Below are 7,083 nucleotides of genomic sequence, written 5' to 3'. Positions count from 1 at the left end.
ACGGCTTTTGGATAGGGCACTGCTATGTCTAAAATACCCAATTATGTAAGGTTCTAGAAAAGTCAAGTTGCAGGACTTTTTCCTACTTGTGTTTTCACGGATGTCCTAGTAGATTATACTCCGGCTGCAGAAGCCAGAGTTCTTCCGTAACACAAATAATAACCAGCGTTTCTACAGATCCATAGCTTAGAAAATGTTCTCTTCTGCACTAACTCATGAGCTCCTAATGACAGCTCCGAGGGGTAAAAATAAACTAGAGGATTCACTCTGTGGCAGGCAGGAAAAGCCAGGACATAAAACCCAACTCTAGCATTCACTTTCTGGATCACCCTGGCCATGTGCTCACCTCTCTAAGCCTCGGTTTTAATGTCTGCAAAGTGGGTCACTACCAATACCTCATTCGAGTGGATAATGAATTGCATTATGAATTTATGTGTGATGACATTTACTGCTAAGGGCTACATCTCTTAATGCAATAATGAGTTACCATTATCATTAATATTTCTACAAGTATGAAAAACTAAGGATTAATATCAAATAGCTACGAAGGGCAAGAACTTCGGCTTCAAAATCCTTCATCCTTTATGAAGAGAATTGAATAACATATATATATACATACATATACTTTTCTGAAAACTAGAACTTGGAATTCTTTTAAATTCTGTCAAGGATAAACTTATCCCATACTGTGCATAAAAAGAAGGCAGACTCATATTCAAGAGTGAGCTGGACTATGGTATGAGCTTTCATGTCCATAAAAACAATGGCATTTTGATACGGTCTATCTAATCAATATTGAGTTAGCCTGCGCAAAGTCAAAGCATATGTTATTTTATTTCCCTTTCCCAGAAGGCTTTTAATATTTTGGACTAAAAATCTAAGAGAGGATTGTGCAAATAAATTATAGTTGTGGAAAACAGATGACCACATTGAAATATGTCTAACCATGTGTACAGAGTTATAGCTTGATTTTACTCTTGCTTTCAGGACAGTGAGCGCAATCTTTCATGAATGCTGTGGAGATCCGCCCACCATGGTGATGGTAGGATGGGAAAGGCGCATGCGCAAGCCTCGAAGGACGTGCGTTTTGTGTAGTCACTAAATTCTCAAAATCACTCTGTTAAATATTTACTATTACTATTATTGTTTCTTTTATGGACGACTTTATGGATTCCTTTATGGATAAAGCGGCTGGATCTCATAGAATTCTTGTGATGGTTCCCAAAGTCACTCTGTTCTAACAGTAGAGTGAAAACAGACACAGCCTGTTTTCAATCACACCCAAAATGCGGCTGTTTTGTCTAACAAAGTGATGGTCTTTAACCTATTAATGAAGCCGGAACGAGGATGAAGTAAAGCAAAACCTAGGAAAATCTAATTATTCCACCAAGCTGCACATTCACTCCTGAGCTGCAGTGAGCCCTGTAGCTCCACTTAGTGGTCCCGGGTTCAGGTAAGGGGCCAGGAGTGAATCTGAACTGTGTGTTGGGACAGGAGCCACAGGAAGCCTTGCTGGAACTTTTTTAGGACTTGATGCCAACTTAAACATTGGAGGTTCAGGAGATTATTTCAGGGATCCATGAGCAGAGTTGGAAAACTCATGATGCTAAAGAAAAATGCTTTAAGGAAGACACAATCAAAAATATAAAGATCAGATTTTCTGGTACCCTGTCGGAGAGATACTGCCTTCCAAAATGGAAAAGAAAGAATCCATGTGGTTAAATAATGTGTAGAGATGGAAGGATTGAGCAACAAAGATTTTTTTTTATGCACAAATGATATAATTTAAGATTTGGACCATTTGTTCCATAATGCTTAAATAAATTTTCCTAATATCATATGCACACAAATGAAAATTAAAGGTATTTCTACTGCCAGAAAATGCATACATGGATAGAAAATTTTGTCCAGAGGAATTTAGTGATATAGTTTTTGAACTCTAAATAAACAAAATAAACAAGTTACTGGAGTTTAAATCACTAGGTAGTTCTTTGACATAATTAGTGGCTTACTGTACATTTGTGAGAATGTATCATTCTCCAGAGGCACGAGGGTATCTAAATCAAACAATCTTCCTGAAACAGAGAATTTAGTTAGAAACGGCACACATGCTCAAAGGGAGATGAATTGTACCCCCAGAGAGCAAATGACTTTGATGGTCTATGCTTCCTTGGAGCAAGTGGCGTGGGTAACACCTAGCAGGAGATATGAGATCTGCCCACATATTGAGTAATGCTGGTATTAGAGTAGAGGAAACTGAAAGAGAGATATTTAGAAATATTTTCTCAAATGTTTCAGGAATTTAAATTAAATGCATGTAAATTATTGATTCTTCTTTCTCTAAATATACCCAACAGACTCTCCTATGCCTAAGAGTCCCCTTTGGGTCCTCTTCAAAATGCAGTTTCTGGCTCACTAGGTTTGAAGCTGAGCCAAATTTCTTCATTCCTAACCAGCCCCAGGAAATCAGTGCTGGGAGGCCCAAGTTTGCAGCAGCCCTATGTACCCTGTTGACAAGGAAGTAAACAGGGCTTTCCTGGACATCGAATCTTTCGCTGAGCCTGCAACTGTCCTAGGTAAACCAGGGTGCTTAGTCCTTCTGTACGAATGCACAAAAGGATGCTATATCTGAAATCCAATGAATTAATTTATGTTTATGTCCAGACATTTACTCATAAGTGAGAGCAGCAGGCCCACGCGTAGGCTCACGCAGGGCTTCACTATCGTTCTTCCTCCTTGTGTGAGCTGTCTTATGGCACCACTAGCTCTTTCTCACCTCAGCTGTGTCACATGGCTCCATCTCTGACTGCAGTGTGGACAGGTTTTAACAAGCTTTGTACAAAAGTATCTTCATATCACCAGCAATCTTTCTGAAACCAATTTGGTATATTTCATATACTTAACTAAATTGCAAAATGCAGAGACCCAAACTGGAAGATAGCTATTCTTCTTTGTGTAATATATACACTGAGGAATACTCCCTGGCATCCTGTCCTTTACCACCAGCCATAGTCAGCCTTTCAAGAGAAGAATGTGATTTCTCTCTTTTGGAGACTTTCGGCAACTTTTGGAACTGCAAAAGCCAAACCTAAGTCGACTCCTTTCTAGCTTTACTCAGGCATCTTGGGAGTCGCCTGAAAGGAGAAACGTAGATTTCCACGGGTAAATATTGTGCACATCCATCTCTGCCCCCATGCTGCTGTTTGTCAGTCTTCTTGTTGCTGACACAAGATACCCAGCAACACAGTTTAAAGGAGGAAAGTTTCAATGAAGCTCACGGCTTGAGGCCATCCCGTGCGTGTTCGCCTGGCTGCAAAGCAGAACTGTCATGGGGGAAGCGCACAAAGCACAGCAGAGTAGCTTTGTTCCTGACAGCCCAGAAGCAGTGGAGGAAAAGACAGGGCCGAGAGGAAGGGGCCCGATCACATCAAGCACCCGAGGCAACACCTTCGGGACCTAGCCAGACCTGCCCTGGTATGTGCTCTACTAATCTACTAGGTGTTTCTTAATCTGGTGAAGTTTACATGTCAAGATTAACTGTCATGTGTCCATTAATAAATAAAAATCTGTAATATCTTACAAAGAAGCAGAGGAAAAAGGATTCAAAAAGAAATTAACAAGTATGGGCTTGTAGATATTGGAATAACCAAACTCAAGCTCTAAAATGTAACTGCAGTTAACATGCAAAAGGATCTCAGTGAAAAATTTGGCAACATGAATGGGCAGATGAGGACATTTAAGAGAGGAGGCGAAAGCTCTAGGAGAAACATTCAAATAGAAACTTTGAAATAAAATCCATGGAGTCAGATGAAGAAGATCTTTATGATGCTCATTTGTAGGCTTAGCAAAGATGAGAGAGAAGTAACTGAGTTTAAAAATAAGTAATCCCAGCACTGAGGTGGCTGAGACAGGAGGATCACCACTAGTCCAAACTGTGTAGTGAGACTATGTGTCCAAAAAAACAAACAAAAAATGGTAGTACCTGACAACAAGAAGGAACAAAGTATTAATACATAGCCCCTCAGATGACCTTGAATGGAATGATGCTGAGTAGAAATTGTTCAATAGAAATTCCCAGACCAAAACACTGGATAAAAGAGAAAAACAAGAAGAAGGAGAAGGAGAGGGAGAAGGAGAAGGAGAAGGAGGAGGAGGAGGAGGAGGAGGAGGAGGAGGAGGAGGAGAAGAGAGCTCACAATGGCTGTGGGACAGTATCAGTGTTCTACTAAATGTGGAATTGGTGGGTCAGAGAAGGAAGAGGCAGAAGCATTTAGAGGTACTGAGAATTCTCCATAAATAATGAATCATGGAAAATAAATTTAAGAAACTGAAAACTGCGTGGCAAAGCACACATATGTATGCACACACACTCCTAGAAACACCATAGGTGACTGACAGAAACTGAAGATAGAAAGTCCTTCAGCCGCCAGAAAATAAGCAACCATGCATAGAACACTTCATAGCATTTATCTCATCAGAATAATGCAAATTAGGAGATTGTACACTACCTCTTAGCATAGGAAAAGAAGCTCACTAACACGAAATAGTTTACTCTATGAAGGTGTTTTTTTGTTTGTTTGTTTGTTTGTTTGTTTAAGTGATTCTTCACACAGACTGTGTGGTGGTTAATACACTGTGTCAACTTGAAGGGTAGGAAGTGTGGCTCGATTGGCTCAGCGACTCCAGCCCTAGGGCATGGCGGCCTCTCCCTGGGGCATAGAGAGCCCGCCCTAGAGTGGCTCAGCACAAATAGGGTTGAGGAAGGAGTAGGAAGACCACTTGCCCGGAAGAGCTTGATTTTCACAGTCAGTGTGGAAGGAAGGGAGAGAGGCCCGCTAGAAGCTGCAGCTGCATCGCCTCCTTTTGCTCTTCGCTGTTTCCTGCTGCCACCAACCACTGCCATCTGTCTTGTGCCACTCTGCCTCGGAGCCGGCGAAGTATCGACCTCCACTAACTGAGCTAAATAAACCTTTCCTTTCTTAATCTTGAGTGTTCAGTACTTTGTCCCAGCAGTGAGAGAAGGTAACTGAGACAGACGGAAAATGAGAAAACTGGTTTTCAGAACACTTGCATTTGAAGCAGCATTACACTAAGTGCTCCACAGGACAGTTAATGATGCCACACAGAATCTTGTGTCTACCGTGTATAAAGGCATAAAGAACACTGCAATTTGAAAAAGTCAATGAACTGTCACAGGCACTGCACACATAAAACAATTACAAAGTGGCAGAGCAAACTACAGAAAGGTATTTCAGAGACTTTCGGCACTGCTCTTTCTGCCACCGGCCCAGCATGCTAAAGTCTGGGGGTCGGAACTATAAGGAGTGTTGGAAACATATGGTGGATATTTAAATTTTAAAAGTAGTAAAGTAAAAATACATATTCCCTAGCCTCCTAGAAACTAAAACCAAGTAAATAGCATCCTGTCAATCATACACAGAGATTTATTTTTGTTTGGTTGGCTTTCTAAAGAATTTGGGGTTTTTGGAATTATTTTTATTTTTGTTAACTTACATTAAGAAATTGTTTTAAAGGTGATCACATGTGAAAAGAAGACCTTGTTGAACTGAGAACAGAGTAGCTCTGGCTTAAAGAAAAGGAGAGCTTGTGACAACATAAGCCAACCCAGTACTCCATGGAAAGGCAAGTAATAAAGCAGATTAAAAACCAGCCTAGAAAACTGGGTACAGGTCTAGAGTGACTCAAGGCAGGTAGAACTGAACTATGAACATCAGCTAATGGCACAGAGTTCTACATGCTACGTCAAAGCCTTGGTGTGTATCAGCATACTTGACCCTCGCAAAGCACTGTGGGTAGGGCCACACAATTCATCTTTAAAGAAAGTGTAACAGTTAAACTTAGCTGTCCACATGATTTGGTTGGTTTCCCCCCAGGGAATTATCCAATGACCCTTGTGTGTGTGGGGGCGGGTCGTGGAGGTATGACCTCAGGCACTTACTCGACCTGGACCCTTCCTCTCTGGACTGCTCCCCTGCTCTCCTTCTCATCCCCAGTGAACTGAACATCTGTGCTCTGTCACACCTGTCACCACAGTGTGTCTGCCTTAAAGCCAGCTGACCCAGACTGAATCCCCAGAAGCCATGAGCTAAAGCAAGCATTTGTTGTGGGTGTCAGGTATTGTGTCTAGCACCAGAAAAGCTCTCTAACACAGAAAGGGATGTCAAGGCACAGAGAAATTAAGAAGCTTTTCTTAAGCAGTTAAGAAGTAAGAGTCCTGGTTATAAATTCAAGATCCCACCACTTAATTGACTTGATACTAACTACAGATAAAACACTGTTACTTACTCTAGAGGTTCTTCGTAAAATATCATCTCATTCTAAATTAACCTGTTTCCTTGGTCCCCAAATGGTATAGGATAAGAGATCTTTGAAAGGTTTCATACAACAACCCCAAACCAAACAGTTGTATGCTTTGGAGTCAAGAGATAGGAAGTAAGGCCCACTTTTTGATTTCCCACTTTTAATTCTGCCCTTAGATTGGAAGCAATCCATGAAAGCCCTTCCTATGAAAGCCAGACTGTCTATGGTAATCTTCATCCCCCTTTTCCTAACTCCACACAGAGGCAGAGCAAACAGGTGGAGAAAGACCCAGCACGTCCTTCCTCAGCACTCCCCTTAGGCTTGGCAAGCATTCATCAGCAATGCTGTGTCCCCTGCCTCACCAAGCTCTCAGGAAACTCCTTGGAGCAAAGCCAAATGGGCTCAGCGGTCACTCAACACCTTCCCCAAGCGTGGACCTTCTCACTCTCCTCCCTGGAAAGTCTCACTGTTTTAATTTTCTTCTCATCTTTCATAGCTAAAAGCACAACTACCTTTACTTTTGTTCTCTTGTGTGGACTTCCTATATTAGGAGGCATGGTAACTCCGATGCTGATCATTGTTTTCTTTCATGTCACTGAGGGATTAATAACAGGAGAGTTGGCAAAGCAACTGCTTTCTGCAAGCTAGTAGCACCGTGACTGGAAACATTTCCGGAGAAAGCTTTCCTCCGCCACCCTACGCCCTCCACGGCGTGCCTTCCAACCTCAGCGAAGAGGGCGAGGCGGTGATCGCGCTTAGCTG

The sequence above is a fragment of the Octodon degus genome, unplaced genomic scaffold (genome assembly GCF_000260255.1).
Source record: "Octodon degus isolate 3935 unplaced genomic scaffold, OctDeg1.0 scaffold00193, whole genome shotgun sequence".
In the NCBI taxonomy this organism is placed as follows: Eukaryota; Metazoa; Chordata; class Mammalia; order Rodentia; family Octodontidae; genus Octodon; species Octodon degus.
Note: the sequence above shows the minus strand (reverse complement) of the source record.